This window comes from Apis cerana, linkage group LG1 (genome assembly GCF_029169275.1).
Source record: "Apis cerana isolate GH-2021 linkage group LG1, AcerK_1.0, whole genome shotgun sequence".
NCBI lineage: Eukaryota > Metazoa > Arthropoda > Insecta > Hymenoptera > Apidae > Apis > Apis cerana.
Window position 1 is genome coordinate 22812165 of NC_083852.1, and position 15634 is coordinate 22827798.

At 35.9% G+C, this 15634-nt stretch overlaps 1 protein-coding gene across 1 annotated transcript in view; it reads left to right on the forward strand.

Annotated features, from left to right (window-relative positions):
- The window catches only part of LOC108002058 (BTB/POZ domain-containing protein KCTD16), a 90967-nt gene that overhangs the window by 20593 nt on the left and 54740 nt on the right, over window positions 1-15634 (forward strand). The gene's annotated exons all lie outside the window — the stretch shown is intronic.

Consider the following 15634-nt stretch of genomic DNA (forward strand, 5'->3'; position numbering starts at 1 on the left):
CGTCTATATACGTAGTCACGTAGTTATCACGCACGATAAAATTTATTATTGGCGCATGCGAAATTTGTAATATTTTGGGTAAATTATATCACAATAATTTGAAGGAATTTAATTTAACTAACCAATTGACTTATACGTGTACAATCGATATCTATATAGCCTGCTATAGTTTGCATTACAACGGTCAAAGATAATTTCCATTTTAATCTTCAATTATTTTATCGATCGCTAATTTTAGTATCTGCGTTCAAGCAAGTTGATTCTGTTATTCACACACGTTTCAACAATAAACGAAATTAATCTGTTTGACGGATAAAAGTTGTGGAAAGTAGATAGCAATTTTATCGTTCGCACATATTTTTACAAGCTTTCCAATCCGTCTCACTTAAATTATCGAATATCTTTTGTTAATTATCTTATCATTCTCTCTTATCGCCTCTTCCTCGATATATTTCACAACGAATTGTACAAATTTCATTCTATCCGTTCAATCTCGGAAGCTATCCCTCTCATATCATCCTTTTATGTCTCGTTTTATCGCGATTTGATATTTGATATTTCATCGAGAGCTTACCACTTTATTTATTCTTTTCACGCTATCGCGCGATTTTTCTTCTGTTCATCGCGATTCAGGATCCCACCTCCTCCTCCTCCTCCTTCTCCTACAAGCGACTCGATATCTCCGGTTTAATCCGGAACAATGGAAATCGGTCACGATAACGAGCTGCTAATGAATTTTCAATATTAAAGTGAAATTTCCAGGATTCGAAACGTGGCGCGGCCGACGGATAAACGATACAGAATCCAGACGAATTTCTACCGGTCACGTAGCACCCATATGCGACGTCCATATTTGGACAGCTCGGTTAGACTATTCGATAAATTCTTTGGGATTTTATGGAACTCGATCCTGTGCAATCAGACGATTATGGACATTCGAGAGATTGCACGCAAAACGGAAAACGTGAATATTTTGCGACGTTTCGTATTTTTGGATAATTCTTAGATGAAACGAGGAGATTAATATTGTATTAGGTTTAGCAGATTTTCTTTTTTTTTTTTTGAGAGGGAAGATTTAAAAAATGATAAAATAGAGATTGGTTAAGGAGATCTTAAGTGGAACGAATTTTATTAGTTATTATTGAGAGTTAAATTTTTCTTTAATTCCAAAGTTATTTGGAGATATTCAAAATCTTGTTCGTAAGCGAATTAAATTCGAGAATTTATCGAGTACGCGTGACTTTATTTGATAATTCTAATCAACTGTAAATTGCAAGTGATTGCAATTATATAAGACGAACAGTAGCGATAAGAGTAGAGCGGAAAATTGTTAATGATAGCGCGGTATAATGTCCTTGGAAGAAAGGGAGTGAGATAGTGGTTAATGATAAGTCGATAAGTCTAAATTTGTGTAACGTGAAAGATAAGGCAAAGGTCAATCTGAAAGAGAAATCATTTGATTGAAGAATACGAATAGGTCAAGGTTAGCTTGCAAGAACAGATATATTAATTTAAAAGGAAATTTTATGATTCATCGACTCGACTCTCTTATTGCTTCGATAAAAAGAAAGAGAAATATCTAAACCTTGTCATACAAACTTGTCATTCTCTTTCAAGTATACGACTATCGTACGAATTCGATACGATTTTTCAAGCAGGCCTGTGTTTTTTTTTATTGCTACAATTTCTTTTTAGAACTCTCTTACACCCCTCCATTTTATATTACTAAAATTTCTCCTTTTATAACCTTCTTTTACTGCTAGAATTTCTTGATATTTTGTTTTTATCGATAGAATATCCTTTTTAGTATCCGCTTTTATTAGTAGAATTCCCTCTTTCCGGATATTCTATCTTTACTCGTAACAACCTCTTTTTCAATATTCTATATTTATTAATAAGATTTATTTTCTTCGATTCTCCAATCTCCTCGAAAAGTTTATTCCATCCTTCGTAGAATTATTTTTCTCCACTCCTGTAACTGTGGAAATTTTTCTACGAGATCCAATTTCTTGTTGACAGTTTATTTCCCACCAGTGATTTACGACGATGTTGCGTGTGAAATTACACGGAACCGGAAGAGGGAAACTGTTCGAAATAATCATTGGACACGATTTTGGGGAAAGGAGTAACTGTCGTCGACTGGCCGCAGTTGGTCGACCGGAAGATAGTTAAGGACGGTGTTGTTGGTTGGATTCGAACACTTCTCTTACTCGGGGAAATCGAAGGCGTAGGAATTAATTAGAACTCCTCGTGAAACATGAAACAATGGCGAAACACCCACTCCTCTGTAAACTTCACCGATGTTTAACGATGTTTAATTTGGAATACCAACTGCTTGTCGATAGTCGACTTCGAATTCGTGTTCGATTTTAATGAGATAGATAGATAAGAATAATATTTCCTTATTGGATATTTGATATCGATAATTAACTGTATCATCTGATTTTTTATGGTAGAAAGATAAGCGATGTAATAAGTTCAATCATTAAATAAACCATAAATCTCTCTATTTCTACGAAATTTAAAATTCCTGCATACGAATCCGCAATTACAAATAATTTAATAAAAAAAAATAATATTCGCGAGTTAAATCTCAATTTTCATTTCAATCGATCAAGACACTATTAACAACTATTCCTCGACTCATCGTTTTAACATACGTCACGTGCAAGAGTACGAATGCAAATTAGCCCGACAACGTCCCTCTTTACGATTCGCTCACCTCTCGTTTTATTTACCCGTTCCGTGTTTACCGGTTAACTACGAAATTTCTCGGTACGTTTCGCGGACAGTGGTCCAATTTGGTATGTGGACAGCAAACTGGGGTTGTCAGGATGAAGTCACGTTGCAATAAGTGTATCTGCGTTGTTCTCCTTGTCACGAGAGCAAGAGGAGGAGGAGAAGGGAAAGACAGAGAGGGAGGGACGAAGAAGAAAGGGGACGAGAAACCTGGTTTTCGTGGCACGAAGCCCTGGAGCAAGTGTTACGTGAAATAATGCAAAAGGCGGCTTTCTTTACATTTTACATGGGTGAACACGACCACCTGCAGGCATCCCTCTCGCGCATTGGCCGCGCTTCCGCCCAACAGAGGATAGGAGATGAATGGATGCGCGACAGAAAGTCTCAAAGCACGGGCTTCCATTTTTACGGATCGATAGATTTGGAAACGAGTTAACGAGCGGCGCGATCGAGGCAGAGACGAAAGTCACGATTCGAGAATATCGTTGTGGCAAAGGGTTTCGTGATTCATTAGTCGTGGCAAGTGCGTTGATTTGCACGATAGTTTTACGAGTTATTAGGAGATTGATTTCGATTTTCTAAAAGTGAATTTTCGCTTCTGCAGGAGAATTTCCTTCTACTATTATTATGCTCGGAGATCCTTCGAAATTTGATGGTCGTCTATCGCAGCTGTGCATCGAGATATTTCAAGATATTTCTCCCACACAAATGACCAGAATTAGGTCACTCGATCCTCGGTCCTTATCATTTCGTTTAATTTAATAATCGAGTTTAATAAATTCCTCTCTCTAATTATCTCATATCACAGCCGAGAAAACGCGTTCCTTCCTTTTACACGTTATTAATTATCATCCCGATAAACCGTTCCCCGATATCGAACGAATCAAACCGGAAGCGACTGTGCATCCAGTATGCGATATATCGAAACCCGTTGATTCCACGTTTCGTTCATTATCTCTCAGTTCTGAACAATATATTGGCTCCGTACTCGATATCCTTGAACTTTGGCGTTCCACGTCATTCAGGTTTAGCAGGGGCCATTTGTGCACGCCTCGTGCTAATTGCCGGAGCAAGGTGACGTATTTTAAGGAACGTAAACGTACGGATTATCTGGGAACGCGCGGCATACTCGAGGACGACTCGAGAGCCGGAAGGACGAGTTCCACGCATTCTTCGAGAGTTTCTTTACTCTTCCGATGGCTGTCCTCCATCCTGTCTCCCGTTGCGCGCCAACGATTTCGTCGCTTCCGGCATTCCTCGTCCTCCTTTTCCGCTACCCTCTCCCTCCATTATTATCCGACGAGAGACGAAGGCTTCGTTTTCGATGAACGTATTCCTCTTCAGCTGCCCCCTTCATCCCCCCGCCGAATCGTCCATCCTCGTTTTTTAATTCGACATCTCGTCGCGATTTCCCGTTTCTCTTCCCCCGAGGTTAATCGGCTCGCTTCTCGAGGAAGGGGACAGGTGGCAGGCAATTAAGGGGCGGAAGTGTAATAGAAACGGCCCTTGCGCCTGTTCTATTATTGTAATTAAAGTCTGGACGAGATATCTCGCGACGCAATCCTGTTCGCACCGTGTTTTCGGAGAGATGTCTCGCGTGTCTCTTCATTAAACCTTCGCGTTGTGTAATTAGATTGAGAAGCCTTGAAAACTAATTTTAGAAGAGTTTCTTAAGCCTTTTACGGGTTTAACGGCACTCGACGTTCTTTAAAAGCTTTTCCCAATTTGGATATATATATTTTATATAGGTATTCTCTAAATACAAAAAATTTAATAAATAGAGTAAATTTAAAAAAAGAAGAGATAAAGTTATAATAATCTCGCTGTAAATAAATGAAGACCGAATTGATAGTCTCGTCACACGTTCAGTTCAAAAACATTCGGTCGAAGTACAAATAATCCTTCTTTTACAACATTTACAGCTTCTGTAAACTTTCGTCTAATCGAATAAAAATATCGCGGGTGTACACATTTCCCCTTTGCAACTATGTTATTTATCAAGCCATTCTCGCGAGACTTGCTCGCCTTGTCTTTTCGATACCTTTTCACTTTTTTAACTTTCTTTCCGTTTCACGTGCACGGGAACAATTTCCAATTTTAACGTCGATTTTCCCTGGATTTTCCTTACTCCTCGTAAACCCGTGAAAGGGCTCGCCCTCCTCGACCGGTTTTTCACCATTGTTGAAGTTTCGATTCAGGATAGGAGGGCAGAAATTTCATGGACGTCGTTGAGGGAACGTCAGGTTGAAGAACGATTTTAGCTGCGCTTCGTGCCGGGGCATAAAGCAGGCTCGAAAATATGCGTCGTAAACACTCGAGCGGCTCTTTGAAAGGATGCTGCGAGCGAGGGTTCTCGTCGTTGGATGGCTTCTTACCGTCCCTGAAGAAGGATCGAGGCTTAAAAGGTCTGCGGGTAACCGGTTATTATGGGCCTCGTAAAGGATCGTAATCTGTGCTGATTGCAATTCAAACTTTTTTAATTATTATCCCTTTTCGAGATGGGCAACGGTCGATTTCATCTTATTCAAAAGATTCGATATCGGGTCAATGTTCAATGGATTTAATTTAAATAATGTTTGATCATTGATTAATATTTCTGTTAATAACGTTAATGTATTAAATTTAACGTTAAAAATTACGTTTTATGTATCGAGGATAAAGGGAATGGAATGACACAGGATATTGAGTGTACTTTGATATAGAACCGCAAGAGGTCAACCTCTTAACCAGAGAAGACGAATTAATTGGTCACCCAGTCTTGCTAATATCTTGTACCTAATTAGTTGTTTGTCCACTGACCCACTTATAATTATGATTCTGTTACGCTATTAAAAATTTTTATTTACTTCTTTTTTTTCTTTTTTTAATGAAATTTTACTTTACGAGTTTGTAAAAATGTATAAAATGTTTGCCTTCCTCCTTTTTTTAATTTACGTTAATTATTCTAGTTTCGTATAACGCTCTAATTACGAGAATATTGCATACTTTCTCTCTTGTTACGCGTATAATAATAATAATAATAATAATAATTTATTTTGTTTACAGTGTTCATTTATTATAAATTTATTGCACGAAATTATACACGTGCGTATAATTAAAGATTATATTAGATATTATATTTTCTATATGCAAAGTGAAAAAAATAATAATTACAACAACAAAGTAAAAATAATTTTATTTAATCAAGTGTAAATGAATCTAAAAATAAATTCTACCGTAAACTGTAACGTACTAGTAATCTAAATAATCTACTCTAACAGCTGCATAAAAATGATCAATTAGACGACATATGGCTGTCGTGTGACGATATATAACACTCGATACGAAACATTCACGTATCGATATTGTTGGGAAATCACGAGAACGAACAATGTACAATATGCAGAACAATCTCGTTCTTGAGGTAATTTCACAGAATTACAAACACTTTCGAGCAACAATTCCAATTGTGCAAAGATGTCTGATAAAAGACATGGAACAATTATTCGCAGCTTTAGCAACTCGGACATTCTTGGCTGCGATGAAAGGATCGAACCGCTTATCGAGCATCATCTCGCTTTAAATATATCGTGCGTGTTCTACGTTATATCGATTGGAAAAATATATCTCACTGTTTGCCTTCCTCTATATCGTGCTTTTATTTTTTATTTTTTTTTTCAAGAATGGAAACGATTCCGTTTCATTATCGATAAGAAATATAATCTTCTTTAAAGCCTTTGTCGAAGGTTTTTATATACGAATGCAGGAGATTTCGATCCTTTTGAGAGGGATAGACTCGTAGTTCGATTAAATAAATAAATAGCATTCTATTCGCATCGCGCGTCGTAAATATCTTGTATGAAAAGAAGATTGGAAAAAGTTTCTATTAAAACGTTCGATAAATAAGTCAGCTCCGTTTTTTTTTTTTTTTTGATAAAATTGATTTTTCACTTAACTGCAAGAATAAAATTCAATTTTTCAATCTATTCGATTTTCCCACTGGTGCAGAAATTGACAATTTGATATCTGCATAAATTGTCGAGTGTCGATTGGCGAGATGTACAATTTAATCGATCGAAAATATAGAAAATGTTTTTTTCCCCTTTCTTTCTTCGGTACATGTATATGCAAAAATGCCGCAGAAAATAAATGAACGCAAACAAATTTTCGTGAAAAGTTTTTCCCATACTTCGTCTATATACAGCTTTTTTTTCCCTTCCCAAAGTTTTCATTAACGTAGCTGATTGCTCGTTCCATTGAACCGTTCAATTTTCATCGATCCTAATAACACTCAAAATCCTTTATCCCGACAGTTTTAGTTTTTAAAATCCAATTTCCCTTTGTACAGCGTGCGCACGATACGGCTCGGCTTGATGGTTTCTGTCACAATACGCCCATCGAAACGATACCGCGTCACGTGAAAAGAGACTGGGTCATTATTCAAAAGGTTTCGAGGCTCTTTTCTTGTCGGTCATTTTTAAATTAGTCTTCCCTCAATGGATGCGCATATTTTAACGCAGAAATGCATTCGTCGAGGGAAAAACGAGGGCTGAAAATAGTCGGAGGGAAAATCGATGGAAAGTGGTATCGGGAAGAAATAAGGTATTCGCGGCATTATTGCGATCATTTAAATAAAATCAAGTTCTCGTACATATTGTAACTCTTCCTGAATTCGCGATTTTTTTCGCGATATCCCCTTCTTCCTTTCTTGCCTTTCCTTTCGTTTGTTGATAAGAGTTATCCATCGAGATGTCGGCGAAAGCGTGTATCGATTTCGTTCTTCGGTCGTTAACGAGAACTTTTCGTCCGTTTTTTTCTTTTGTCATTAGCCGGAGCGGCGTTGAAATGACACTTTTTCCATGGTAAAAGAAAAGCTGCCCACGTAAAGGTAAATGAGAATCTCAAAATGAGCGAAAAAGAGAGAGAGAGGGAGAGGGAGGGTAAAAAGAGATTGAACGAAAAAGAAGAAAAAAAAGAAAGAATCCGAAAGCTTTAATTCTTTCGATACCTTTTTATTCCTTCGATTTTTGCGACGTTCGTTTACTTCACTGTTGGTTGGATGATTAGGTAATGAGATAATGAATTGCAAATTTTAGAAAATCATGAATAATGTATCTTGATAAGGTGATTTTAGGAAAATGTGGTAGAATGGCTATCGGATAATGGCACTTTGAAACGATTCTAACGGAATCTAATTTCGATATTTATAACGGTTACATCTGGTGTTCCAATGTAGACACGTGTGATAAGCCATGAATAATCGATCGTGTAATAACGACGCATAAATCATCATTAATATTTCATTATTATTTTTTTCCTATTGACAAGTTGACAAGTTTAAAAAAAAATCGCATTTGCATTTGTATAAAAAGTAATATATCCAATGTAAAAGTTCAGCAAGCGACAAAATCATTAAGAAAAAGTGTCACCGAGAATTTCGGAGAATTTTGAAAACGAAACGAGAAAAAAAAAAGAAACTCAACGTTGTTGAAGACGATTAAACGTGATAATGCTTTCAACTTGGCGAACGACCATTCATCGAAGAGAATAACGCGAATTTATCAGCGTAGCTTTAATTCTGCGAGATTTCCAGCATACCGATGCATGTTGGATGCATGCATGCATGCACGGAACGGTTGCAACAAAGTATTCTCGGATACATGCAATGACCGGACACACTCGCATTCCCTCCCCTTTGCAAAATATTTCGGTTGGTTGTCGCGGCTATGCTCGTTATTTCATCCGTTTGTATGCGTCATGGGCACAACAATTGGACAACGAGACGAGAATCACGATCCTGGCAAAGGCAAATGGTAACGCGAAATTAGAGCGGATGCGTTAGAAAAGCGGGAAAATTTTTAATAAAAGAGATATTGAATAAGGTGGAGAATTAAACTTTAGACGCGAGGTGAGGGAAGGCAGAAAATGAAGGATATTAGATTGATTTACGTGAAATTTTGTTTCAAAGTTTTAATTCGATAATGCTATTATTAAATTTTCTCTCGTTGAGAATTGCATTGATTAAAACATTTTTTATGATACTTTATTTGAATATCTTATTATAAGGTCTATTGATCGTGCATTTTTAAATATATATTTTTCATCTTATATATAAATCAAATTCGATTAAAAAATTACGAAAAAACCGTTTGATTAATCAATATAATTAAAATCTGAACCGGTCGATTAAATAAAGAAAATCCGTTTTACGTCAAACAAAAGAATTTTTAATTTAACTACTAATCTTTTTATACTCGATATTTTTTTCGATCGAAGTAAATATAACTATTAGATAATTTATCTTAAATCGCGATTAGAAAGATGCGTTAAAAATCAGGAAAAACTTTGAATCGTTATAACTTGGAAGATAACGAATTTCGAAAAAAACGTTTTTTGAATTATCTTGATATCACTTTCGATCCCCAAGATATCGTCGTGTAAAAAAAAAGGTGATTTTTAATCGTTTACCATCATCGTCCTTGCTTCTTACTCGGGCCTCTCGCTCGCACCTCGTCTCACTGACCTATCCCAAACTCCAGACAAGCGATTCTTAGAAAAACATAAGACGCGATTCTCGGAAGGACGTAGACGCGTTTCCAGGAAAAAATGTAGGTCACTCGATTGCCCATTCATAATCCTTGCCTACGTCAAGCGCCATAAGATCTTTGAATCCTTATATCTCGACAATTGATCGAGATATCAGGATGAATCGAAAAAAGATTTTCATGGTATGATTTTCTCTCTCTATTTCTTTGATATCTTTTATAGAAAATCAAAGTTTCATTCGTGACTTTGTGCGAATGTATTGATCTGTTGTCGCGAGTGTAAGATATCTATAAATCTACGTGATTTTTCTTTATATATATTAGTCGAATAATAAGAATATTATCATTCGTGATTTTCTTGTATGAATTTCATACGTTATATTCGTAATTCTATAAATTGGTATTCACTTTGAGAATTCTGAGGAAATGAGAAATCTCTCGTTTTATAATTTATCGTATTTTTTAATTTTACCTATTCCTCCATTTATTTCCATTCTTTGACTCTTAATTTATTTTTCTTGAATTTTTATTCTCTAGAGCATTATTATACTTTGTTCCATTAAATTATTCCATTAAGACATTCATTGTGTTCTAACCGCTTTTGTGAATATATAATGTATATGACTTCTTGTATGATATTCTGTAATTCCATACTTCACTGAATTTTGTCGCGTTGCATATTATTTCGTGTAGTTTGTTTCTTCGGCTGAAAAGATCTTTGAAAGATAATATCTTTCATTTGATACCCGATTTCTGGATTATACAGTCTGGATTATACTCGAATCTCACTTCTGATAATTCTTTTTTAGCTTAAAGACGTGAAAGGCTTCGATGAAAAGTTCTTCCTTCTTTAAATTCCTTCTGTAAATGATACAAACAACGGGGAATGAAAGGCAGGCCGACTTTGATCACAAACGTCTTTCTCTATCTGTGATATCAAGATAGAGAGGTCGTAAATTGTTCTTCTCTTAAAGATTCTCTCATTTTCTCTTTGTGAATCATTAATGAAAACGGGATTCCAAGTTTTATATATCTAAACTCGGATGCGAGAAACCTATACTTATTAAAATTTTCATTTCCTTGATAAATTTAACAATCTATTTACATTTTCTTTTATAATTAATTATTTCAAAAGGATTGCAAAATTAATATTCTCAGAGAATACAATAGCAATTTCGAGATTGCAACAGCTTTGCTTTTTCCTTTCGCACGTTCGATTCAGAATGGATAATGGTACGTCGGAACGATGCTTCAAAAATTGCTCTCTCGCCAATTTTCGCCAACTAATTCTAGCATCTGAATTTGTTGCCAAAGATGCTTCCTGTTAAACGAGCAAATATTTGCACCGTGTAGCGAGACTCTTTAAAAAATATAAAAAAAGAAAGCACCATCTCAATTACTCCGTTAAACAGCAACCATGCGAAACATCAAAGTGTCTCATTCATACATTTTTTTTCCCCTCTTCTTCAATTTCTCTTGCTGATCGACTTTGAAAAGCTTGATACACGAGGTATTTCTTTTTTATTTTTTTTTTTTTTATTTTCTTCCTCTTCTTATTTTTTTTAAAAGAAATCATTCATCGCTTTCCACCTTCAATAATGCAAAGAGTAAAATGCAACAGAGACGTTTTTCTCTGATGAATATTGCAAAAAAACACAATTAAAAGAGCTCGATGAAAAACCGATACACGTCATATATGCATCAATTTCAGTTCTTGGTATTTTATTCGCTTGTTCATTTCACAATCTTCTAGTAGTACAATGTCGTGTATTTTATTGAATTCTATTATTTTGATTGAATTTTTTGAATTTGCTTTCCTCTAAACTTCTCACGAAGGCGTAAGCCTATTTTACTCGACCACTTATTTGTTTTTTTGATAATTCTGGAGGAAACTATCTTTTGAAAATAACATTTTCAAAAGAGGAGAAAAAGATTGTATCTTAATATTGTTCCTCTACAATCTCGAATCTAGAGAAAATGTATTTTCGCGTTTTACACAGATATGTATCTCATTGGACTTTGAAAACTATTCTTGCGAAACACTATTGCGCTTGTAAATGTATAAGTACACCAGTTTGCTATCAAGTTTGTGCATATTGTACGCGTTACGAGCTGCTCGTTGTAATTTTGCAACCACTATCGTTGAAGAATTTCTTCGAATTACTCTTCTAAGTTTCTAAATGTGTTATAACAACACTTTATCAGAATGAGAATCGTCAATTTATTAATCGAATCTATTAAATTTTTTGACAAATTGCTTGTCATCGAAGATAAATCTGTTAATTGGATTCTCTTGTCTTCATATCTTTCAATGACATATAAAGAATTATATCTGAAGTATCTCTCGTAAATTATTTATTTATTCAATGATCTAGGAAATATTTAAGATCCAGCTTAAGATTAATTTTTAATTTCACGTGGAAAAAAATTTTTTTGATCAAAGAAACGACGAAATTTGAAGACTGCTATCTTTTTTTACCGAGATGTGTAGTCAAGTTTTAGGCTTGAAAAAGGCCTATGTGAGTCATGAAAAAAAATCTATTTTGAATATTAAGAAAATTCTATTTTTTCGATAATTAGAATGCTCGATTCAACGAATTTTCTTTTTGACATGAATATTAAATATAATGGTTATTTCCTTCTAAAATTACTGGTTTAAGTTTTTTTAAGTTTCATGCAACACTAAAAGGCAATTTATTTTAGAAAGGAAATTCCCTTTTTCGAATATTTACATTCCTGAAACTACGCATCCGGGATACATTTTTAAGCTTGAGAGAGTATCAACGCGTAAATCAGCCCAGAAACAGGAAAAAGTAGAACATTTCCTAGGAGGAAGAATATTTTTAAATTGTGAATGTAAAGATATCGATATTACTCGCTATCTTGTTACGTAATATATGGTTTGCAACTCAATCATATCCTCAGTTCAGTTTTTATAATTCTCCGTATTTTAAATTCATTTTTTATCGTATTACAATTCTGAGTATTATAATTGCATTTCTATTATAAATCATGAATCTATTTCCTGGTCAAAAAAAAAGATTCTGGAATAACAATCGCGCACCTTTTACCGTTTTTTTTATTTATATAATATATAATTTCGATATCAAACATATTAAATATAATTTATGATTCTCCTTTAATTAACTTTTTAATTTATAGAATGCGAAATGGAGTGTTGTCGATAGCAAGTTGAAATCACGGTGGAGTGGAATATATTTTGCATCGCATAACGAAATCTCCGCGTTAACTAATCCCGCGAAGCTATAGATTATAATTGAATAAAATACGCTTTGATTCGAGGTGGCGAATTCTCGGGTCGAGCTTAACTTAAAATTGGACATATATAGTACGGGGTAAAAAGACTTGTTGGGTAATAACATTTGAATAAAAATTATATTTTTCCAACGTAGAAATATAATTTGAATTGAAAATCAATTGGTTGGAAATATAATTTTTTCTAAACACTTTATAGAATAATTCTTAACATACGTCTCGCTAAATAAATTTCCAGTTACACAACAGGATACACTTACTTATTGTACATGTTGCTCTCTAATGACTTTTGCGATAAGCTCGTTTGAACTTCATCTTGAATCGTTTAATCAATTATTGGCGTAGAAATTACAAAATTCCTAATAACTAAAAGAAAAGAGAGAGAAAGAGAGAGAAATAAAAAAATATAAATGAAAAAAACGTTATATAACCAGCATTTACAGCCAATTTGCAACTAGTTGCAAACTCTGGAATGCTGTTTGCATAACCGATCGTGCAACGTTTTCCAGCTTCGCATGGACGAAACGTAGACACAAACTTTCATCCTCTTAATCACCAAGTCGGTCGAGTTGAATCGGTGCAATCAACTACCAAGCCAGATGATAAAGATGTCTTAACTTAAAAAGCATATCTCGATTCGGGCGCAACAACTATACAAACGATAACCCCGAAACGCACGACTAATATACAACCATACACATTCACACGATATTATCTTTCACAATTTTCGAAACAGTTCAACGGTCAACTTTAAACTATATTAAATAATCGAACGATATCGTTGCACCTCCTTCATCAATATTCATCGTAGGTATCTAGCTTTCCAAAATATTCAACAATCGAGGAATATCTCGATAATCCATCCGAGTTTTACCTCGATCCCATTTTCCATTTTCACGACAGTCATCCTTATTCATTCTCTCCTTTCTATCACAATTTCCAAAATACCTCGCGCTGCAAAGCATCCAACGTGCGTTTTCTCGAATCCGGAAGCCCGGAAGCTAGACATTTGGACGTATGTACTACTCGCTTCTTCCACCACGATTTTCGCTCGTGATTTATCCCCAAACGGGAGCTTCGATTTTATCGTATACACCGAAGCTATATATTTCATCGTTACTCGCTCCCCTCCCCATAAATGCTCCCTTTACGTCGCTATCACGAATCCGCGAAAACGTATCGCACCAACGTCCTCCCCCTAAACGATTGATACTCCACGGGGAGGCGAGTGCTAAGAATATTATTTGTCCTTGTCGCGTCGACCACCGGTAAATATCCCGGCGAAAATGGCCTCCCTGTCACGGACGGTATCCGATATCCAAGAGGAATAATCGAGAGAAAAAAAAGAAAGAAAACGATCGAAACTGAAACTGCTTTCTCGCTCTTCCTCTGTTCTCGCGTCCAGTTTTTTAACGTATTCACCGCTGCTCCTCGAGTTACGGATCTTAATTGAAAATTCTAGCGCGAGAGGTGGTCCGCATGAATATCAACCCGTCCCGCCTTTGCCCTGATCCGAATCCAAACGTGATCGGATTACTGTCCAACTGTTTTCCATTTTCCGAAAACACCTCGGAACCGCCTCCTCCTCTCCTCTCCTCCGAGGATTCGATTAAGTCCCCTCGGATCGATTAAAAAGCTGGCGTGTCGAAGAGAACGTGTCTCAAAGCGGGTCGATCGTTTCTCATATGTTTAGGATATCCTTTGGCTTTGTTCCGAGGGTGTATATCGGTAATCGTTGGTGGATTGAAATTAACGATCTCGAGGACAAGGGAAGAGGGAATCGACGGGAGATCCTCGGGAATAGGATGGGTGAAGGAGAATGAGCGCTATGCGGGGAATGTGTGGGTGTAGGAGTTCGATTGCCACAGCCTCGACCCCCGTTGTCGAACGAGATGAGCGGTTTCGCGATCGATACGCGGCTCTTGTCCCGTGCGTCCCTTGTCGTGGATGCGAATTGGCAGAGAGGCTGTGTGCAGTCACGCGAGCTCGTACGGGATGATATTCCCGTGGCGACGAATCGGGGGCTGGTTCTCTGGCGGAGGTAAAAAGACGCGGGGGTAAGCGATCCTCGCTCAGGGTGGTGGACGGAATTCCGACGGAATTCTGAGACCAAATGTTTTGGTGGGTCCTTCTAAGATTTTCTAACTGATGTATAGAATAATGTGAATTAGAATAGAAAAATTCGACGATCAAATTTTCCGATAATTTCATATGTATTCTATAAAGTTTGATTAATGAGATATATATATATATATTTATATATAAAATTTGATTTAACTGCTTATCATATTAGGTCGATCTTATAAATAATATCGCCGTTTTGAGATTAAAACACAATGGAAATTATCGTGATAAAAAGAGAGGATAGTAGGAAAAATTTTTAATTGGAAACGAAAGGGATTGATTCCCCAAATTATATACATCATCGAATAGTTTTAATTCCTTGATATCGATATTTAAAAAAGAATTCTATATTATATAATCCAATAAAAATTAAGATATTTAAAATATTTATTATTTATTAATAACTTATCTCACGTCACTTTCCTCGGGAGGACGATTCCTTTTTTTTGTGCGGCTACGCACGAAAGAACAAACGAAACGGTTCTTTGGTATTCCCAAATGTATCCCCTTTCGACGATTTTCAAATACACCGAACAGGGTTTAACTTTATTCGAAAAGTAGATTCGCGAATTCCTTGAAAAAGTTTCTTATTAATTAAACTCTCTGTTGTAGAGAAATTAATTTTGCCTAAACTTCGGGTCTAAACTTCGACCTTTAACGCCTCTCGCCATGCGGAACGATAGGAAGGGATGAGAACTAGGGGAAAGGGAGAGGGGGCAGGGATGAAGTGATTCACACACAGAGAAGCGCATCCAAACGCGTTTCTAAGCGTTCTCGCCAGTTCTTTTTTTATTTTTTCCTTCGCTTTCCTTTATTATTTTCATCTTTTCTCTTTCTTTTCTTTTTTTTATTTTTTTTATTTTATTTTATTTTTTCATCTTCCTCCTTTTTTCCCGGCTCCTTCCTCCCAGCAACGTGTTACACCTTGAAAAAACAGGCTTACGATAGGGATAGTAGTAAGTAAGATATAA